This window comes from Lathyrus oleraceus, chromosome 5, assembly GCF_024323335.1.
Source record: "Lathyrus oleraceus cultivar Zhongwan6 chromosome 5, CAAS_Psat_ZW6_1.0, whole genome shotgun sequence".
Taxonomy (NCBI): Eukaryota; Viridiplantae; Streptophyta; class Magnoliopsida; order Fabales; family Fabaceae; genus Lathyrus; species Lathyrus oleraceus.
Window position 1 is genome coordinate 75,826,549 of NC_066583.1, and position 24,381 is coordinate 75,850,929.

The window sequence follows — 24,381 nt, forward strand, 5'->3', positions numbered from 1 at the left end:
GCGGACAACGTTGGGGCCACATGACAACAAATCTTGTGGAATCAATGAACTCTGTCTTCAAAGGAATTCGTAACCTACCAATAACCGCTTTGGTGAAAGCTACATATTTCAGGCTAGGGGCGTTGTTTGAAACCAGACGCTCAAAATGGAGTTCCGTGTTGCAATCTGGACAGTTGTTCAGTGATGTTTCAATGAAATTCATCAGACATGAAGCTGCCAAAGCTAACACACACGTGGTTACGGTATTTGACCGAACAAAAGGTTGGTTTAGTGTTGCCGAGTCCATGGATCACAATGAGGGCATGCCAATGGGACAGTACAGAGTCGAATTAGATAGAGGTTGGTGCGACTGCGAAAGGTTCCAAGCCTTTCGTACCCCCTGCTCCCATGTCATAGCGGCGTGCTCAAAGGTTCGAAGGGATCCATCCTACTTGCTATCTGAAGTTTACAAAGTCGCCAGCCTTTCAAATGTTTATAAAATTAGTTTTTCAGTAGTGGCAAAAGAGGATTATTGGCCAGAATATCAAGGGGACATCTTCTGGCACAACGAAGTTATGCGAAGGAAGAAAAAGGGTCGCCCTAACAGCACCCGGATTCGAACCGAAATCGATACAGCGAACAAAATGGTTAGACTATATAGTTCATGCCGTCAACCAGGTCACAATCGTAATAACTGTCCTAGTGTTGGAACAAGCACAACCAGATAAATTCAGATGTACCTCTGTTGCTATATATGGAAACTTAAATTTATTTCAAAGTACCTCTGTTGCAATATATGCAAAATTAATTTTACTTCATAGTAGACGTCTGTGACGAAAAGAAAGTTGTTCATAAAAAATAACACAAACAATTAAAACAACTAGAATACAAAAACTATGCGATTACAACCATCAAAACAATTTTGAACATGTACTGCGTCATCCTACGAGCGTCTTGGTCGGTCTTAATATCCACCCATTCACGCACTTCTCCGTTTTGGTGGAACGTGGACACAAGCCATTGTATTCTTCTAATCCGTTCACCCTCTCCAATTTCTCCCTCTAACCAACTATACAACGTCCGATTAAGACGTTCAAACGTATTTGTGTTCCAAAGTCGAACCTGTATCGGAGCCGCAACGGCAGAAAATATTACATCAGCATTTTGTTTCTGAATGTATGCAGACATTGTTAAAACAAAGAAAATTAAAATTGATGGTTGGACTAGACTAGGAGATGAATTTGAGTGAAAATAATTGTATGCAAGGTGATGGTATTTATAGAGGCGAAATATGAATTGGACAAACACGTAGGCGCCAGTTGAAGTGGCAGCCACATGACACACACACACAAGCGCCATAAAAAGTGGCACCTTGCATACACACACACAGGCGTCATGTCTATTGGCGCCTCCTTTAGGAGGGACACTAAGGCGCCATTGCCCTTGGCGCCTCCTTTAGGAGGCCCAAGCAGGCGCCACATGCATTGGCTCCTCCTTTAGGAGCCCAATGCATTGGCGCCAATACAACTGGCGCCTCCTCTAAAATTTTAAGGAGTGCGCCAACACCCCGGCGCATCCTCTCCCAAACATGGTTATTTTGGATTTTTTTTTGAAAACTTGGTTATTTTCGTATTTTTTTTGAAAAACATGGTTATTTAAAAAAAAATTCTAAAAAACATGTCCAAGTACCCAACTTTCCAAGGCCATAACTTATGATCCAAGCCACCATTTTCTTTGCTCCAACGATCAGATTAAAGACCTTGCTTCATACTTCAACTTTGTCCTAGGTGATAAAACCTCAGAAAATTCACGAATAAGGAGATATGGGGTCATGAAGTGGATGACTCATTTGTTTGTCAAGTGGTAAAACACTTAGTGAAATTTTCAGTATGCTGACCTAGTCAAGTGACCAACTTTATGCCAGCTTTTCACCCAGATCCCAACTGATTCAAGAAAAGTGAACAACATAAAACTTGTATATCATGATTCCATCTTTCCAAAATGTCCAAGATCAATAAATTCCCATGCTCGAGCTAAGAGAATTGAATTTGGAAAGACAGCCTCATGGAATGGTTCATAAGTCAAATTTTAAGCCAAAGTACACTACAAATTCAAACAAATCCACAAGTACATGTACTTCTTGCTTCTAAATCTCACTCTAATCAGAAGATCACACATACTTTTGAGCCATTATTCAAGCAACCAAGCCATTACACAATGAATCATTCCATTTTTGGCATAAAGGTTACACTTCCATTTGTGTAAAGTGGCTTTAACCCAACATTAAGTACCATTGAGCTCCCGAATGGATTAAGCTCTGATACATAACAACTCTAAACATCAAGTCCACTCCTACACTTCAGACAAAGCTTAATAAAACAGTCCAAGCCCCTCATGCTTTTGCCATGCCTCCTACTTGGTGTTTGGTGCAAGAACCAACCAAGCAAGCAAACCAGTACAAGTCTTAATTATTTTATTATATTTGAGGCTTCTTGAACCCTCAAGGATCCCTATAAATAGAGGACAAAGCCTCATATATCCATACACCAAGCTTTCTAAGAAAAACTTCATTCTTGAGAGCTTTTCAACCTTAACCTCCATTCTCTCATTTGGCTTGTGCATTCTGCAAACCAAAGGTTCCAATCATCTTCTGGGAACTCATAAGCATTAGGAGAGGCATCAAACAGTAGCTGGAAGTAGTGTTGAAGAGGCATTGGACCTTGCTCCAATAGGTATATTCTTGCACTTTGAAACTCATCATACATACGTCATTTCATTTTGATTTCTGAAGAAAATATGTAGCATTTATTATGTTAAGAAGGATCATTAGCTTACATGTCATTTATATTGTTGTTTATGTGAAATTATGTTGCATGAAACCTAAAGTTTTAATTCTGGTTTTTGCCTTCGTGCATATCCATCTTTGAGTATTAGCCAAAACCTATGGTACCATTGTGTTCCTTGCATTTTTCTATGCGATGTTGATCTTTATTCATGAAAAATTGTTGAGAAATGAGAGAGATATAATTGATGAAAGATTGGAAAAATAGTGGGAAAAAGAAAACGAAAATGAGAGAGAGAGGTTGAAGATGATACTGAGTTGGCATTGGAAAAAGTCCATGGAACCCCAAGGACGTGGGTTCGAACCTGGCTAGCGTAGTGTTTATTTTTTCTCATTTGTTAAATGTTCATTTTTCTTCATAACTTCAAAAACCCATAACTTCATGATCCCTTAACCTTTTTGGCCCATTCTTTTTACCATGTGTCCATAAGAATGTCTATTTTATGATGAACCAAAAAAATCCCAAAAATATTATTTATTTCACCATTTTTGATTGGATGGAAAACATGTGTTTTAAGTGTTTTTAAGGCTCCTAATCGATTCTTTCGGCTTATGTCTTATTTGTTCTCGATGTTGAAAGTTGTATGATTAAAGCACACTCTTTTAAATGTTGATTGTTATCCTTAACATGTTTGAACTTGATTATTTTCATACAATGTATCAATTGATTCACCTTGAAAACATGTTTTAATGAATGGTTAGGAGGTGATTAGGTTTCCACTTAAGTTTGGTCTTATCATGAACTTTGATTCAAGTCTAATGTTTATTTTGTGAAGACTTATAATGTGATGCATGTTTGACCTAAATTGATTCATGTTGTGTTTACCATGTACCAATGAATACTTTTACCATGTCAAGTATGATTTTGTCTTCACCATCAATATGTTGTGTCTTGTGATGTCATGTGAAACTCCGTCATGTCTTGTTTATGCTTATCTTAATGCCTAAAAAACTATGTTTAACATTGTCATCCATACCTTGTGATTGCCATTGTACTTAGTCATATTTTGTGCCATAATGTTAATGCATGTTCAATCTTGTTATTGTTTATATCCAAGGGAAAAGAATCATGACATTATTTTCATTTTGCATGTGTGTGTTCATCTGTATTCTATACAACTTTGCTTCCCCTTAATTCAAAAACTTTTAGATATAATCTTAGGTTCCCCTCAATTTAAACCTTAGGATTCTATCTCTCTCTCTCCTTCTTATAACCACTTTCATAATAAACTTTGACTTAGGTCATTGTTTCTCCTTTTATTTCTTAATCAAATGCTTCAAAACACTTAAGCATATTCAAAGATCTTTTCATAAGACCTAAAAAACACAAACTTAACTCAAACCCTTTTGCCACTTTGGCTTTTCCATGTTTAAAACATTTTCATAAAAGGAATAGACATGAGTCATCCCTAGTTGAGATTTAAATCTCCTACCCCATAACATTGTTGAGATTGATAATGATTCTTTTCCATTTGGAAGAGGTATGTGGCATACTTGTTGATTCTATATCCAAGTGAGAGCCCTTCTTTCAATTTGATGCAAAGATCTATCTTCCACATGTTTGTGGTGGTTTAAATGGGAGTTTTCTCCTTAAGATGACAATTTGTCTCTTTCTCATAAAATCAACCCCAACAAATCCCTTCTTACTTTTGAACCCGAACTACGAGGTTTTGATCCTTCACGGGTACGTAGGCATAAGACTCAATGTCTTTCCAAATCATCAAACAATAAAAAATGTTATTTTTCTCATCTCCTCAATCAAATAGCAAACAACTTTAAACCAAACACATATATTTAAAAGGTTCCTGTAGAGTACTACAGATGATTAGGATACTAATACCTTCCCTTTTCATAACACACCCCCGTACCTTTAGAATCTCCCCCCTTTTGCTTAGCTTAAGTTTAATCTTCTAGCTTTGCATATACATATTGGGTTTATTTTTGAATCTTTTCCCCTTCCCTTGGATAAATTAAAGTTCGGTGGTGATATTTTGATTCATGAGTCAAATCTAATCAATAGTTTGGTCTCCGATTCTTCACCACGACAAAAAGAAAATGACTTCATTTAAGAAATATCAACAGCAGTCTGAGAACATGTAAGTCTTAAAAGTGCGGAACATTGTTGGTCTTCCCTAAGCAGTTGGTTTGATCACTTTTTCCTCCCACAACAATTCCGTTTCTCCAGTCGATTTTTGTGATCACCTCCCTAGCTAAGCTAGAGGCACATATTCTCAACGATTTGCATAGGTCTAACATAAGTTTTATTCGCCTCAAGTTGCTAATGGAATTCACTCCTGACTCCTACCAGCATTGATTCTTGAGCAGCATTTCAGGTCCTCTACAAGGTTGTCTCCCATTTGATATGGTGTTGACCTAAAATTCCCCGCAGAGTTGATAATTCAGCATCTCTTTTCTATCTCCCCAGTCAGGTTCGAGTTGTTTGTGATTGGGTGATTTATGTTCATCCCTATCTCTTTCTCTAGTTGATGCCTCCATCCTGTTGAGATTAGCCGAGTGTTGTAGCAGTGATTCAGATCGGTGACATTTGTATCCTTTGTGATAAGTTTGTCAACATAATCATCAAACATATACACATTCATGCATAAATTACACCATCAGATATTCCATTATGCATTTATTATTACACTTGATTTTATTATTCTGATTCCCTGCTATGGTGGCATTATCTTCCCCTACAGATTTGGTGTATCTGTCCTCCTTCAATTGTAGAGTGTCAGCCCCCTAGGCAGAAAGAATTTAACCTTTCTCATTCCCCACTGAGATATTTCCTCATGGATGATTATTATTTCAGCTTCCTCCCCAGTTGATTATCTGGATGGAACCATTCCCCTTGAGTTATATCCTCACCGGGTTCAGTCTTTGTTTGATCGTTTCTTTCTAGCTCTTACCTAGATAGATGCTTTTGGTCCCTTGAGAGTCTATTACCCAGTAACTGGTAATATTTCTCTCAATTGTTGAGTACTTTACTATTTCCCAATACCCAGTAAGAGTAACTTACTTCTTTCGTTATCCCCAGCGGATTCGTTTTACGTTTCCCCAGGCAGTTTGTCCTTGATACCGATGACAGACATTCTTCCTTTTGAGTCTATCCTTGATATTTTCACCTTAACCAGTGACGGATATTCTCTTCTTTGTTCTTATACCCAGTAAAAAGGTAGTTGTAATTCCTATTTTTCCTAGAGAGTTAATCCTTGATATGTTCATCCTAACCGATGACAGGTTTTCTCCTCTTTGCGGTCTTCTGCCCATTAACCGGTAGTTATAAATCCTATTTTTTCCTCCCTGAGTCTATCCTTGATATGTTCATCCTAATCGGTGATGGATATTCTCTTTTCGGTATTCTATCCAGTAACTGATAGATATAATTCTTACTTTTCCCCCGACGGATATGTTCACCTTAACCCGTGACGGATATTCTTCCCTTTGAGTCTATCCTTGATATGATTCCTACTTTTCCCCCGACATATATGTTCACCTTAACCCGTGACGGATATTCTTCCCTTTGAGTCTATCCTTGATATGTTCACTTTAACTGGTGACAAATATTCTCTCTCTTTGGTCTTCTACCCAGTAACAAGTAGTTGTAAATCCTATTTGATATTTTCCCTAGCAGGTTGTTCTTACCCAGTAACTGGTAACGAATACACCTCCTTTTCCTCAGCGAGTCATCCTTGATATGTTTACCCTAACCGGTAACAGATATCTCTCTGTCAGATTATGTTATCTTTCTACCAAGTAGAAGGTAATGGATAATATATACTTCTGGTACTCCTGTGTTGAAGTTTATGCTTCCCTAGTTGAGTTTGAGTGCGCATTTCCTTAGTGGAATTTCCAATCTCCTGTTTGGATCGGGTATTTCAGTTTTGTTCTAATTTACTCGCATCCCGTGCAGATTTTCCCTTTATCCCCGACTGAGTATTTCCATTGATTTATTTTCATGGAATTTACCCTCGTGTCCCCCAGTAGTTTTCAGACGTAGCCTGGCCTACGCACAACTTTTTATCCCCAGAGTCTCTGTCTCCCCAACAAGTTTTCCTTATGGAATGCATTATGCTCCTATGGACTTTCAGTCTCTCCTTATTCTTTTCCTTTGTGGCAACATTTTCCCTGCAAATATTATTTTTAACATTCATATTATATGCATCATGAGGTCTCTTAGGGGCCATAATTTGTTTCTATATGTTGTTATTTAAGTGCATTCTACTGAGTTGATACGAAGATTTTAACCTTCAACTCCTCAGTTAGAATGTCCTTAAATAGGGGCAGTTGTAAGACCCCAATTTTGACTCTAAGATCCCTCATGCCATCTCATCATATGCATTTGCCTTGGGATCACGCCTTGGCATCCTCCTTACCCTTCATTCATTGGGTTTTCATTGGGAGAGGTCACCAAGCATATTTCATTGTATCATACTTTATTTTTTATTACTTACTAACCAAAATACCAAAAATATGTCAATGTATAGTTTAACTCTTTTATAGGTAGTGTGTATGCTCACCTATGCTCCATCAAGATCATATCTAGGGTTTGAGACCCTTAATGCAAGGAGCTCAATCAAGAAATGGTTCACATTGGCTATAAGCATCATATATGGATCCCCATGATCTTCACATATCATTTTGATCAAGAAATCATCAAGAGTTTGGGATGTGTTTGCCTTGGAAACCCTAGTTCATTTGGGTATCTTATGTGACTTCTCCAACACGTTTCTTCAACACTTGATCAAATATTTCAAAGGATACTTCATATTACATTATCCTACACATATATGATCCTCCATGAGTCCCAAAAGTCAATATAATGTTAAGCTAGCAAGTTGGTTCATGGTGGTTGACCAGAGAAAGTCAACTGGTCAAAACTGGGGTTCCCTAGATCCTATCTCCTACACTTTTTGTCATATGAAAATTATTCCAAGATAAAAGGTACTCTATGTGACATTCCAAACAACTTTCATGTTGAAGTAAAGAACTATTTTTGCTTGGAAAGTCATTTTTATGGTGAAAGATTATAGCTCATTTTGTATGAACCCTAGTTTGGAGGCCAACTTCCCAAGACCATAACTTGCTTATTTTTTATGATATGAAATCCATTCAAATTCCATGATAAAATTAGAGATGTCTAATTCAACTGTTATGTTTGGAGGAATTTCAAATTCAACTTGCAAATGCATGTGCCAAGAGGAAACGTTATAGGTCATTTTGGACCAATACCATTGAACAAGTGATTTTCCTCAACTTCTAAAATGCATAACTCCTCCATGCCAAATCCAAATGAGGTCAAATTTGTGACCAAGTTGAATAGGTTTGAAAGATATACAACTTTTATGAAGTAACTTTTCTCATTTTAAGTCCATAGAAAAAGTTATTCAAGGTGGAAGAACTTAACATATGGCTTGATACTTAGAAAATTTTCAAATATGTTTGATATTCCAGTCTTCCACCTCAAAATTCATCATGATCCAAGCTTCAAATGAAAAAGGGTTCAACATGAAAGTTGTTACCCTTGATCTCACCTTTCTAAAAAGTACAAGATCATCTCATTTGGCCAAAGGATAAGGGACTTGTGCATGGGTGCAACATGATGAACCATTTGGATGATTTCCACTTCCACTTTTCATACACGGTTGCATGGCTTACCAACTTGAATTCAGCATGACTCTCACTCATTTTTGGATCAGATTACATCACTTGATGGGCCTAGCACACGCCCATGCAAGCATGCAAAGAGAATTTCACAAAATTGCCAAATTTGGAAGTGTGTAGAAATCAATCTCTTGGCCTATAAATAAGACCCTCGTTGCTCAGAAATAAGGACCTCGTGCCAAGCTTTGAATCTGCAATCCCAAACCCTCACCATAGAAGGATAAGCTTGAAGTTTTTCTTTGAAAATCGACTTTCAAATCTCCATCTATTTTGATATTGAAACTCCAAGAGTCCATACCTTTCATTGATCCTAATCACTTCCAACAAGCATCTGAAGCAAGGCCAAGCATAATTGAAAGCAAGATCGCGTCAATCTGAAGCTCCATTGAAGGTGAATTTTCAGAATTTTCATCTCTTTGATTCTCCCTCAATTCTTCACCATTCTTGTTGATTTTTGATTGTCTGAAGTCCTATCAATGTAGGCAAGAAGATTGAGTTGCTTTGAGGTTAAATCGAAGCAACTCACTTCATGATCCTCAAAATTCAAATCCTTGTATCTTTTTATATACTTGGAATTGGAGAAAATTGATGCCAAATTCGTGCTCCTGAGCATTTTTCTTTCAAATTAGTGTACTCAATTTCCAATTTTCATGAGGTTTTGATTGGACCAGTCTGGTGGCTCTCACCGGAGAAGAAGACCGGAGCTAGGGCTCCGGTGATGTGTTGGTGTGTCCAAAACCATTGGATCATGATCTCACGTTATAATCTCAACCATTGCTTTTGCATACCACGCATATATTAAGTTGACTTGAGTGCATGGTGGAACGCGCGTGTGTGGCCATCAGATCTGCCACCTCAATTAATGAGGGAGATCTGATGGCCCTCGTTTTTTTTATTTATATTTTATTTTCTGATTTTTCATTTAATCCATTTATTTTTATTAATTCATATTAATTTCATTTTTAATCCAAAAAATATGGGACTTTCACCAAAAATATTTAAATTTTTTCCTCTTTCATTTTCTGAATTAAAATTATTTTTTGGATTAATTTTGGTATTTTTCATGAATTAATTGTTTTTTTTATATTTTTAATTGTTTAAAATACTTCTGACTTTTCAAAAATCCTGAATTTTTTTATCTAAGGTCCTTTGATCTTCATTGACCTAGGATAAATCTCTTGGCCATTTATTTGGTGTTTTGAAGAGGTTTTAGGTTTTGGCCAATTTAAATTTAAATTTAATTCACTTTTAATTTGATTTTTAATTGATTAATTATATAGAAGTTATGTTGAGTCATTTTTATTGACTTGTGATGTTTGACTATGTGTTTGGGTCTTGGTTAAGGTTGATTTGACTTTTGTAAAGTTAAAATCATTGGATTTAGGGGATTGATGAAATGTACATTTCATCTCCCAAAATGAATGGATGATTTTAATTTGATAAAATTCCTCCCATGACCAATTTGTGTTATCTCATCTCCCTTCCCTCTTCATCTTCAATCTCATTCTTTCCCATCCCTTCCATTGGCCAATGACATCTTAACATCCTAAGGCTAATTGGTTCATGAATAACTTTATGTTAGATGAACCAATACAAGTATGGATGAGATAGGTCCATCCCTTTGATATTTTTATTTTAGTGTGTGGTATGTTTTAAGAGTTTGGTGCATTATACCAAATCTCTAACATGCATTAGCACCTAAATTTCTATTGTCCGGCCTTAGATAGTTGTGACTTCTACATAAATCCAATTATGATTGCTTAACATAGAGCTAAATTTTGACCCTAAAGGCGTAGCATTCTAGTAAGTGGGATTGTAAGTCTCCCCCATTTCATGGTATTGTATGGAAACTTAGCATTTTTTTCCTTCCTTTGGAAGATATCTTGGTTCAAGGATCCATGCTTGTGAATAGAGGGTTGAGTGTTCTCCAAAGAATGACTTAATCAATTGAAAAGCAAAACACCACTAACATCTAATAAACTAACATTTGACTAACTTTAATTATATTTCTTTTATCTTCCAAGTCATTTACTTTATGCAATTTAATTTCAAGTCATTTACCATTCCATTTGTCATTTACATATCATTTAACTTGTTTATGTTTATGTTATTTTCACTTTGCTCATTTGAGCCATATATTGTGATTGTATATATTTTTTAGCATACTTTGTTTGTGTTTGTGGTCTTAGGACCTTAAAATACTTAATAAATAACAAAAACCCTAAAAAATGTTTGTGCGGACTGTTGGATTTGATCTGAGCTTTTGGACTTAGAATTAGACAACATTCCCTATGCAAAAGGACTTGGCCAATGCCAACATTTCTAAGATCAAGTTATTATGATTTGAGCTTTCATTTGATGCAAGTATTTAGATCCACTTGAGTTCATCTGCTACATGGTCTTGAGGCAACTATTACTTTGAACCCGTGCCTAATGTTTTGTTCTGAGCAAAGTCAAGGAAGATGTCATATGATGCATGAAGAAGTAAAAAAGACTGTTAGCTGTGAAGTTGTTTGCTTGGATGTGGCCATCTTTATTTGATGCCTTGCTCTTCATATTGCTAATTGATTGTTGATTATTGCTTGATTCAAAGTCCAAAGGAAAAGTGGGTTTTCTATATGACATTCTTGTCTGTTGGATTGCATCCCATTGGTCAGATCTTTTCAACTCTTAACTTTTAATTTTATGCTTAGGATAACCTCTTCATCTCCTCCCACTTCTTAAATTTCAAATCTCTCCCTCTTTTTTTAAAACCTTCTTTGCTTGTTATTTCAAACTTAGACTTTATTGCAAAAATTATAAACTTTGGCCTTATGCCAATGAATTTTTAAACTATTTTCTTAAATCGAACTTGTAAATAAATCTAATCATATTGACTTAAAATTTTAAAAGACAAAAAGAACTAACACTCATTCAAACACTTTTGGGCTTTTTGTGCCTCTTTTAAATTTAACTTTTGATTAAAAATAATTCACTCATTTTGAAATTGTTACCACGAACTACGAGGTTTTGATCCCTCATTTTTATGTTGGTACGTAGGCACAAGTCCGAAGGTCTTGTCAAACACAAAAATATAATCAATGAATTCTTTGCTCATCCATACACATTATTTTTTCTCAAACATCTTTTATACCAAAAACACATACACACATAAAAAAGGGCTCCCTAGGAGTACCTAGGATACTTTGGGTGCTGACATCTTCCCTCTGTGTAACCAACCCTCTTACCTGTAATCTCTAGCATTTTATTAGTTTTGATTTGAAAACTTCTTATATTTGGGTTTTGTTCGTACTTTTCCCTTTTCCTTTGGAAACAATAAAAGCGTGGTGACGACTCTTGTCTTATTGACGTTAAGTTTATGCATAGCTTAATGGTCATGAATTTACCGCTACAATCGGTATAGACAATTATTTCTGCTCCCACTAAGTAGGAACAAAATTTATCCAAAGCGAACACAACAGCTAGGAGTTCCTTTTCTATGGTGGCATAGTTCATCTGCTTGTTGTCTAAGGTTCTACTTGCATAGTAAATTGCATGAAGCTTTTTATCCTTTCTCTGCCCTAAGACGGCGCCAAGAGCATAATCACTAGCATCACACATTATTTCAAATGGTTTACTCCAATCAGGTGGTTGCATAATAGGTGTTGTAATAGAGCATTTTTCGGATGTTCAAACGCTTTTAAGCAGTCTTCGTTAAATATGAATTCAACATCTTTCATTAGTAAGCTCGTTATCAGTTTGGTTATTTTAGAGAAATCTTTAATGAATCGTCGGTAGAAACCGGCATATCCTAAGAAACTACGAATTTCTCTAACGGTTTTTGGAGGTTTAATATTTTCTATAATTTCTATTTTCGCTTTATCCACTTCAATTCCTCGGTCGGATACAACATGTCCAAGTACGATTCCTTGTTGGACCATGAAATGGTATTTTTCCCAATTTAATACGAGATTGACTTTAACGCGTCTTTCAAGTACCATTCCTCGGTTCAAAAGACATCCTTCAAAACTTTGCCCACAAACAGAGAAGTCTTCCATAAACACTTCCATTATGTCATCTATAAAATCAGTAAAGATCGACATCATGCATCTCTGAAATGTTGCAGGAGTGTTACACAGTCCAAATGGCATTCATCGATAAGAGAACGTATCATAAGGACAAGTGAAGGTAGTCTTTTCTTGGTCATCTAGATGAATAGGAATTTGGAAGAGTATTGAGTATCCGTCTAAATAACAGAAATGAGACTGTTTAGCCAGTCGTTCAAGCATTTTATTGATGAAAGGCAATGGAAAATGATCTTTACGAGTGGCTTTATTTAGTTTTCTATAGTCTATGCACATCCTCCATCCGATTTGAATTCGTTTTTCTATAGATTCGCCCTTTTCGTTACTGACAACTGTAACACCTCCCTTCTTTGGTACGACATGTACTGGGCTGACCCAATTACTGTTAGATATCGGGTATATAATTCATGCTTCTAATAGCTTTTGCACCTCCTTTTTTACTACATCACTTAAGATAGGATTTATTCTTCTCTGATGTTCTCTAGAGGTTTTACAGTATTCCTCTAGCATAATGTGATGCATACATATAAAGGGACTTATTCCTTTTAGGTCTGAGATCTTATAACCTAAATTTGTTGGATACTTTCTTAAGACATGAAGTAACTTTTCAATTTCTATCTGTCCTAAGTCAGCGTTGACTATTACTGGTCGTTCAAGCTCGGTGTCTAGGAATTCATACCTTAGGTCTTTGGGTAGTGTTTTAAGTTGAACAGCAGGTTTTTTTGTGCAATGTCTTATGTGAATGGTATAGTGATATTAAGTTGCTTCAGAAGTTCTACGAATTTCTTAAATTGTCCTTCATTTTTAGACTTAGCAAGTCTTTGAGGATAAGGTATAGGCGTGGTGGCCGAGGCACATAAGGTGTTTCTTTATCTCCTGCTTCTTCGCTTTTGTCTTCCCTTCCATCATTGGTTGGTTCGTTTACCTTTTCATTTCCTTTACCAGAGTTTTGATACATGGTTGGGTTTTGGAGTCTTGGGTCAACCGATTCAACTAATTCTGTCCCACTTTGCAATGTGATAACATTAGCATGTCCTTTTGGGTTTGTTATGGTTGACCAGAAAATCCTCCAGCTGGGGCTTCTATTGTTGCTTGTTGTTGGGCTACTTGGGAAATTTGGGTTTCCAACATTTTATTATGGGTAGACATAGCATCAAGCTTACTTAACATTTGCTTCATCAGTTCGCTAATATGAGCATTTTGATTTACGAAATCTTTGTTTTGTTGAGCTTGAGCATTCATAAAGTTTTCCATCATGATCTCTATATTTGACTTTCTAGGTGCTTGTGGAGCAACAGGGGATCCTTTTTGATAACCAGGTGGAATAGCAGGTGCTAGGTTTAGAGGAAATAAAGCATTGTTAATTTTTATAAGAAAAGTTCGGATGATTTCCCCAGCCAGGATTGTAAGTGTTGGAGTATGCATTTCCTTGAGCGTAATTTACTTGGTCGGTAGGAATACCAGCCAATTATTGACAATCAGCATTAATGTGCCCAAGGGTTCCACATAATTCACAGTTTGGTGTTACAGCAGCTACGGTAGTTACTGGTGTTATGGCTAAGCTTCCGATCTTTTGAGTAAGTGAAATTCTGGTGTAGTCAGAGTTTAGATGTTCTACTCCAAGTAATGACATCTAATCTAACATTGTAACTAATACAGCAAGACAGTTATACAAATTACAACCTAGTACTGATATGCACACATTCACAGATGTCACGACATCTGCTACTACATCACCATAGAATGGAAGAACACCCAGTTCTGTCCATCTGGTACACAGGCACAGCAGAGATCAAACATAGCACTTACTTCTGTTGAGCCTGCACAGTTATCAGCATGATGTCTCAACATTGATTTGAACATCATCTGTTACAGCATTACAGGTTTACCTTATTTTATAACTGACAAAATTATAACATGCAAAAGGTAAAAACACAAGTAATTGTTAACCCAGTTCGGTGCAACATCACCTACGTCTGGGGGCATACCAAGCCAGGAAGAAGATCCACTATTAGTAGTATCAATTCAAAGCTAAACTCACCCGTTTACAACTTATCACTTAATCCCTACCCAATACAATCTATACCTAGGAACTCCTAGATAGAAACCTCCAGTTTCCATTCCTATCACTACAATCACAATGTAATGCTAACCAACTTGAACTTGCTTCACAGCTTCGTTCAAGCACATAATCACTCTTGCCTACAGGCTTGAGTTACAAAAACTCTCAGCTTTTACCACTGAGAAACACATGGTAACCATCCCACAGGTTGGGAGGTTTACCTTACACACACCCCTGAATTTTCATTCTAGGAGGCTTACAAATACTAGGTTACAAAGTGCTATTTATAACCTAATCACCCAACTGGATTTGGGCCTTCAGAAAATCGCAGCAACTTGTTCTTTGCTGTTACAAAGTCAGCAGAAACTTTCTGCTACAAACAAGGTCTTCAATCCTAAAATCTATCCATATATATCTCCTTATTTTGAGCCTATATATATTCCAAGACCTCCACAAATAATGCCACATAGGATTCTAACTAATTTCCAGATATTAGTGTGCTAACAAATAGGCTATTTGTTAGGTTCCTTAATTGTAGCTTGGTTGTTGGTTTCCTGGATTTTCTCTCAGTTGTTGAATCCCTGAAGAATAGCCTGAGAAAAAGCTGAAACAGAAAACTGAACAACCTACAATATAGCATATGCTGTCAGGCATGAATGTCACGACATTCAGCTTGACATCAAGGTCCATATGCTGAGTCTGTTTTTCCAGAAAACAGACTGTACAATTTTGCTGACCTGTACATGATCAAAATGACCATACTACAGTAACAGCTTACATTAATAAATGTCAAGGTGTCCAACTTAACATTTACACATTTGGCCTTAAGTTAGTTCTGTTATTCTCTTGAAGAACAAACTAAGTTACATGCTGAAGTATAGCAGAGCACCACTCTGTCTAATGTTCAGTAGCTGCTGTTAATGATGAATGTCATAACATCCAATTTGACATTCAGTCAGTAGGCCTTATGCCAGGTCTGGTCTTTCCTTGATAACCAGACTGGAAATAAATACTAAGTTCTACCAGAACACCAGCTGTTCTATTCCTTAGTATTTGTTGACAGGTATGAATGTCACAGCATCCAGTTTGACATTCAATAAATCTTGTGTTAGCTAATCCTGTAGTAACTACTCAAGTGTGTCATGACATCAGTCAAGACATCAGAGTACAGTTAGATATTCTAACCTACAATGTAGTCACACATACATCCCATGTCATGACATCAGTCAAGACATTTGTAACCAGCTAGTGTTTTACCATATAATGCAGCCAATTAAACACCTACAAACTCCCCCTTTGGCAAATTTTTGGCTAAAACACTTTGATCCCCATAACAGAGTTCATAGCAGCGGAATCACACACCTAGCAGGAAATAATAGCTAATACACTCAGAGTGGCAGCACACTCACACATATGGAAGTTAAATAAAAACTTCACACAGCAGCACACACACAGAAGTTAAATCTAAACTTCAACACACAGCAGCTGCAGGGGAGGGAATCTGTCATGAGAGTCTGTTGTAGAGACCCACTCTGTTTGTCAGGGGTTTATTACTCCCCCTTTTTGTCAAAAATGTTGCCAAAGCCAACAACATAACCAGAGAATAATGACAGAGTTACAGACTTGGTTTTACTTCACAGTTTCAACCAAGTTACCATCCACTTGATCTTGCTTCACAGCTTTGATCAAGTAATCACCCACTTTTGCTTTACAGTAGGTACACCCATATCAGATTCCATGACTTTGAGTCTGACATCTTGATCCACCCCTGCATGAACACTTCCTTGAACTCCAGCAGGCACATAAGATATCATCACATATGACATCTTGTGAATACTCTATCCTTTTTGTTCTGTCAGCAGTTTAAACCACATAGTAGTAGTTTAATCAGCAACAGAAGCAAAAACGATTACTAGTTATGGCACACATGCACAAGGGTACTTCTCCTCCCCCTAAATCTTTGCAACAATCAGAATTACTAGTTATGGATGCAACTAGTAAGACACACAAATGTACAATGCACAAGGGTACTTCTTCTCCCCCTGTCATGAACAACCCACTCTCCTCTTAAAACTGGGAGATCACACATGATCATATCCAACATCCCAAGGTTGGACCTTCACATACTTCCTGATTCAAAGAGAATCCAAACCACTTGATGAATGGAAAACATAAGACGCATCTTCATGTCTTCAAGAGCACACCCTCTGTTCAACCCTCTTAGCTGAACACATTCACACTCTGTGTCAATCTCTCTTCTAACCAGAACAGAAGACCACTTCACAAGATGTTCTAACATCAGCTGGGACATCCTGCACACCATCTGAGAGTCTTCAGATATCACTGAGTCACAGGCTTGATCAAGAAGAACCCAGACATACATTGGGACATATACATTTTCGTCCCATTACAAGAGATAATCTTCCATAGATGGCTCAGAACTCCTACCACAAGCTCCAAGGGATGAATAGAAAACACCTCCTTTTGTCTTCAACTTACTACTTTTCTGCTCAAAAGTAATTTGTCTCAGACTTTCCTCAAGAATAATCAGCTGCCATATGTTGATTATCTTGATTCTTCGAACTCACTTCTGAGGTAGACCAATTGCCACTGGTTGATTACCTCCTTCATGAATCCTCATATGAAAAGGTCAAATGCTGCTTTTTGACCTCCCCAAGTTTATCAGACTTCTCCCAAAGATATTCTGACCTTCCAAGTGAGACTTGAACTTCAAGCTTTTTGAAGTATCCAATCTACAACCCTGTAGACCTTTCTATCTCAAGTTGATGTGCCACTTCACCAACTAAGAATCTGATGTTGAACCAAATATCACAACATTGTGTTTTGACATCTAGCTGTTGAATTCAGCTCCTTCTTCTGCCACTTGAAAGAACTTCCTCCCTTCTCAGAACAAGAGTTCAATGTTCTCATAGACTTGATTGTGGAACCAAGTTTGAGTAAACAACCTCCATCCTGCATGTTTGCAGTTAAGTCATCCAAGCTCACACCTTGATGAATCCCTGCTTCTTCTCCAAAGACATCAGACACTCTGATGTATGAGTCTTCAGAAGGACCAGTTAGAAACTAACCCTTCAGCTCTACCAAGGATTCCACATCCTAAGGCAAGGCTGTTTCCATGATGTCAAGACTGCTGCCACTTGTTCTTGACTTCACAGTGTGCATAAGCTAATGCACTTCCTTACCTAGATCAGAAATAAACTGATCCAAGTAACCACCATCAAGACTATGATGTCTTCTTCTTCTTGTACATACCAAGGCTGAACATGTTTCTTGCCAGGAAACCTTTTCAGAGATCATATGCTTTTGCTGCCACCAAAGAGATAGATCATAAGCCAATGTACTATCCTTCATGTGATTCTGCACAGGGTCTTGAAGAAGTGATGTTCCAACATCTTTAAGAGCATCAGTTATCTTGAACTCCAAGGATAATCAATTAAACACTTGTACTTGGCACAAGTAGACATTGATCTTAAATCCTTTCCCAATTATCCTTTCAGATACTTCCACCATAAGAATACTTTGAAAGTACTCTTCTTGTGTCAACATCTTCTGCTTGCAAGCACCTAGACAATTTTGAAAGTCTTCCCAGATTAAATTCACCCTTAGGAATGAGAGAGATGAATTCTTCCTTGCAAATGTGTCACACGACCACCAGAACCCATGTGACACAAGTCGACAGCCAACCAGACCCTAGGCTGACCAGACTTGAGGAGGTTAACCAAGACTCCCCCTCAAATTAACAATCATGGACACTCCACACCAATATCCATGCATTGTACACATATGTCTCAACATGACATACACTTTCCCTACCAGTGGCAACTAACTCCTCCAATCAGACTCCAGCTGACCATAAGTACTAGTGAGACACACACTACCAGTCAATAGTAGTTATGCATTGCCAGGGCATACTACTTCAACCAACCTCTGAATCTTCATATTCTCACTCCTCGAAAGAACTGCCACTTCTGAAACGTGGTGTTTGAATAACAGGATTCATGGTTCCAATCCCCTTAAATGGTATAGCAATCAGGCTATCCCATTATTGACTACTAACATCCAGGGGACTTGTCTTCCAACACAACATAGTACTTCAGGGAACAGCTATCCAACCCTGATCAATCAACAGGAATATGCCAAACAGCAGGAGATTGCACAATGTCACATCTCAACCAGCTCAACTTCTAGAGATCAGACTTCTAAAGGTGACCTTCTTGAGCACACACACAGTTGACCCTACCCTTGTCAACTTAGCACACACAGATGTCTCCTCTTCCAGGTCAGGAGTAGGTTCCAAACAGAAGTATCCCTTTGTTTGATACCTAAAAACATCTGCTCTTCAACCAGTAGCTGCATACTTGTTGAACAACATGTTCTAACATCGCATAGAACATTAGTTCCACCTCCTTGGAACAAACCTTCCTTGAAGGTCTTCAAGGTCTTCATACACCCTACTCAAGTGAGTAAAAGAATCAGTGATTAAGTGATTCTTACCATCCTGAAGTGAGAACGTCATGATGAGTGGACTTGAGGAGACTCAAGTATCTTTGACATCTTCAGTAGATTATGATGAGATCTTGAATACGGCAGCCTTTCATCCACATGAGGGGAAACAACATCAGAGTTTGAGTTTTGCCAGGTATTATGCAGCGGAAATCATAATACAACTCAACCTATGAACACACACTTCACCAAATCAGCCTCCAAGACCATACCAAGTTTGAATGAGATTCAATACTGGCACAGTTGTCCCACACACAGGCTAATTGCCACCCTCCAGAGACAGGTACACACCATTCCTGTCGTGAATAGTCCATCCACCTACTTCAAGGGACCATTCAGGGTAATCACAGAACCTTCCACAGGTTCCAGCATCAGTACTAACATAACTCCTTGCAAGATACCAGAAAGTATCACCCATGGATCTCATCCAGAAACAGAACAGGATGCCTGCTCTGATACCAATTGAAATTCTGGTGTAGTCAGAGTCTAGATGTTCTACTCCAAGTAATGACATCTAATCTAACATTGTAACTAATACAGCAAGACAGTTATACAAATTACAACCTAGTACTGATATGCACACATTCACAGATGTCACGACATCTGCTACTACATCACCATAGAATGGAAGAACACCCAGTTCTGTCCATCTGGTACACAGGCACAGCAGAGATCAAACATAACACTTACTTCTGTTGAGCCTGCACAGTTATCAGCATGATGTCTCAACATTGATTTGAACATCATCTGTTACAGCATTACAGGTTTACCTTATTTTATAACTGACAAAATTATAACATGCAAAAGGTAAAAACACAAGTAATTGTTAACCCAGTTCGGTGCAACATCACCTACGTCTGGGGGCATACCAAGCCAGGAAGAAGATCCACTATTAGTAGTATCAATTCAAAGCTAAACTCACCCGTTTACAACTTATCACTTAATCCCTACCCAATGCAATCTATACCTAGGAACTCCTAGATAGAAACATCCAGTTTCCATTCCTATCACTACAATCACAATGTAATGCTAACCAACTTGAACTTGCTTCACAGCTTCGTTCAAGCACATAATCACTCTTGCCTACAGGCTTGAGTTACAAAAACTCTCAGCTTTTACCACTGAGAAACACATGGTAACCATCCCACAGGTTGGGAGGTTTACCTTACACACACCCCTGAATTTTCATTCTAGGAGGCTTACAAATACTAGGTTACAAAGTGCTATTTATAACCTAATCACCCAACTGGATTTGGGCCTTCAGAAAATCGCAGCAACTTGTTCTTTGCTGTTAAAAAGTCAGCAGAAACTTTCTGCTACAAACAAGGTCTTCAATCATAAAATCTCTCCATATATATCTCCTTATTTTGAGCCTATATATATTCCAAGACCTCCACAAATAATGCCACATAGGATTCTAACTAATTTCCAGATATTAGTGTGCTAACAAATAGGCTATTTGTTAGGTTCCTTAATTGTAGCTTGGTTGTTGGTTTCCTGGATTTTCTCTCAGTTGTTGAATCCCTGAAGAATAGCCTGAGAAAAAGCTGAAACAGAAAACTGAACAACCTACAATATAGCATATGCTGTCAGGCATGAATGTCACGACATTCAGCTTGACATCAAGGTCCATATGCTGAGTCTGTTTTTCCAGAAAACAGACTGTACAATTTTGCTGACCTGTACATGATCAAAATGACCATACTACAGTAACAGCTTACATTAATAAATGTCAAGGTGTCCAACTTAACATTTACACATTTGGCCTTAAGTTAGTTCTGTTATTCTCTTGAAGAACAAACTAAGTTACATGCTGAAGTATAGCAGAGCACCACTCTGTCTAATGTTCAGTAGCTGCTGTTAATGATGAATGTTATAACATCCAATTTGACATTCAGTCAGTAGGCCTTATGCCAGGTCTGGTCTTTCCTTGATAACCAGACTGGAAATAAATACTAAGTTCTACCAGAACACCAGCTGTTCTATTCCTTAGTATTTGTTGACAGGTATGAATGTCACAGCATCCAGTTTGACATTCAATAAATCTTGTGTTAGCTAATCCTGCAGTAACTACTCAAGTGTGTCATGACATCAGTCAAGACATCAGAGTACAGTTAGATATTCTAACCTACAATGTAGTCACACATACATCCCATGTCATGACATCAGTCAAGACATTTGTAACCAGCTAGTGTTTTACCATATAATGCAGCCAATTAAACACCTACAGTAAGTGCATCCACTTTAGCATTGATGTTGTTTATGCCATTGACTTCGTACATCCCTCCTTTCGGAGTCGGTTTTTCTCTAGCAGCATGTTCACCACCCCATTGAAAATGATTTTGAGCCATGTTCTCGATGATTTCATAGGTTTCATCATATAGTTTGTCCATTAAAGCACCGCCAGATGCAGCACTCAAATTCATTTTAGTGTTGTACAAAAGACCATTCTAGAAAGTATGGATAATCAGCCATTGCTCAAGTTCATGGTGTGGGCAAAGTCTCATCATGTCCTTGTATCTCCCACGCGTCGAAAAGAGATTCATTGTCTTTTTGCTTAAATCCGTTGATTTGAGCTCTTAGCATAGTCGTCTTGCTTGGTGGGAAATATCGGGCTAAGAAGACTTTCTTCAACTCGTCCCATGTGGTTACAGAGTTCGAAGGTAGAGACTGGAGCGAAGCTCTAGCTCTACCTCTTAAGGAAAAAGGGAAAAGACGTAATCTAATTGCTTCGAGACTGACACCATTTACTTTCACTGTGTCTGCGTACTACACAAACACTGACAAATGTAAGTTTGGATCGTCTATAGGACTACCTGAAAATTGGTTTTGTAATTATTATAATTAAAAACAACATGATCAAAGCAACTAAACTTAAAAACAGCATGGCATGTAATGTAGTAAAGGCAATAACAAGTATAAATAATAAAGCAGTAAAAGCCTGAAATTAAAGATAACAGAAACTTGAATTGAATTGAAAATTCCGACAAGCTTGTTCTTGGTCCAAGAGTACAATGAAACTTAAAAGAAAACAAGTGTGACAATCACTCGATGTGAGTTATTGTCACTTTTACAGGTGAATATATGCTTAATACTAAAATGCGATTTGGAAGAGCTTCTACACAACTTGGATACCATGAAACACCTCCAAGAGTCATATTTAGAGAGGTTTGCATCCTTGTAACTTCCCTTGATCGTGCAAGCAAAGTGGAGGGAAAGTAGGTTGGAGAAAACCGCACAGAACCGCCCACTTTCGCAGAACTGTTGTCTACATGATAATGGCAAACACCATTAGGGAAATGGAGAACACCATTGCCTTGATCATTAAATGACGTTGCGGGAAGGCCAATGGAGAACACCATATACACATGGCGAATGCCATTTGGGCAGAATCTTGCTCTTTTGCTCCGTTTCCGATTTGCTTTCGAATCTGCACCGAAACTTGCTAAAAACTGTAAAACGAATAAAAATAAACTAAAAGGTAATAAACATATTGAAATAAAACGAATAACATGCGATATAATCCTAAAAACATGATATATTTTTTTGTTATCATCAACTCACAAGCAACTACCCATGTTAAGTAGCTAATTATTTGTACTTTTGAAGAGCACAGACGCCATAACAACAAATAGGGAGTGAGAATACATCAAACAAATGATAAAGATGAAATTGAACAAAACAGGATAGTAATAACAAATATAATAGTATTCTCAATCACACTCAAACACAATCAAAGAACTCATAATGCAAAATGCAATGCAATGCCACCATGTACCAAACTTTTATGGATATCAGAGGTATGTTACTGATTTCTTCCATGGTCTCTTGTCCCTCACCTGAACCGATGATCCCCACCAAATAGATCTGAGACCCGCCTTTGATCTCTCAACTAGACCAACGATCCCACCAAATGAATCTGAGGTCACCGAATAGACTGAAGTCTCACCTAAATCCAATATATATGAATGCATGATCACAAAATAACACAACATACATCATAAACATCATCTCAAAATCATAACAAAACACAAGTCTCAATCATTCACAAAAGATTCTACTCTTGAACCGATAATTCACCATACTCGACCATCATTATAATACATCTCTGGATTACTAAACTCAAAACGCCATTCAAGGCCATCACAATAATCCCTCTCTGGATTACTATACTCAAAAATATATTTTTAAAATAATTTAATGATTTTATCTTAAAAGGTAAAGTTATGTTATTACCAAATATCCTTAACTCATCAAATTGCTCAAATAAACTAAAAAAGTCTAAAAGACTCATAATTTTCTCAAAAACTCATATTTGATCAAAAACTCATATTTTATCACAAACTCATTATTTTCTCAAAAATTCATTATTATTATTATTATTGTGTCGTACCATCAATCGAATAATGACAAACAACTTCCTTAATTCACCAAAAAGACTTTAATGTCACAATATACTCAAAAATATCACTGAAGGGCTCTGAACTCCAAAACTCCGGGATATGCTCAAAATAACCTTCAAATACCCTAAGGGTACTCTAAAAGTACCCAATTACTCTAAGGATAAGATTCACGAGTGATAACTCTACTAAGGACATATCAGACATTTTTTCTTAAAATTACTCAAAAGTGTAACCTTATAATTTCAATAGTGCTCTAATTTCAACTCTAGTGTATCCTATATTCCGATCTCCAATTTTAAACAACCTAAAAGTAAATTTGAAAACTCTATAGTAACTCTAACTAAATAAAATATGACCCTTAAAATCATAAAAAAGGTAACGAAATGTCATCACACCCAAAATTGCTCAAAACTCTGGACCTCACTCAAAAATTGTCTCACTTCAAAATAACACCAAATATTATACACTTATGGTAAAATTGTGAAAAACTCCAATTTGATAATTATTTAAACTCTCTTTCAAACGCATTTAACCGTATCTCAAGCGTAGTTACGAAACTCCAGTCCTATTCATTTCAGTTCAATTCAGTCCTATCGCAATAATTCTTGCATGAACTCTAAAATAGAATGCATTACTTCAAAATAGCACGAAAAATTATATAGTCATGATAAAATTATAAAACTTTCCAGTTTTAAATATCATTAAGACTTCTTTCTAACTCAAATAAAGGCATCCTAAAAGGACTTACGAAACTCAAGTTATGCGTGAACCATGATGACTAATGCAAGACTGAAATTGACTATGTCCCTGGTATAAAAATCAAAAACTGATACTGTTGTAGTG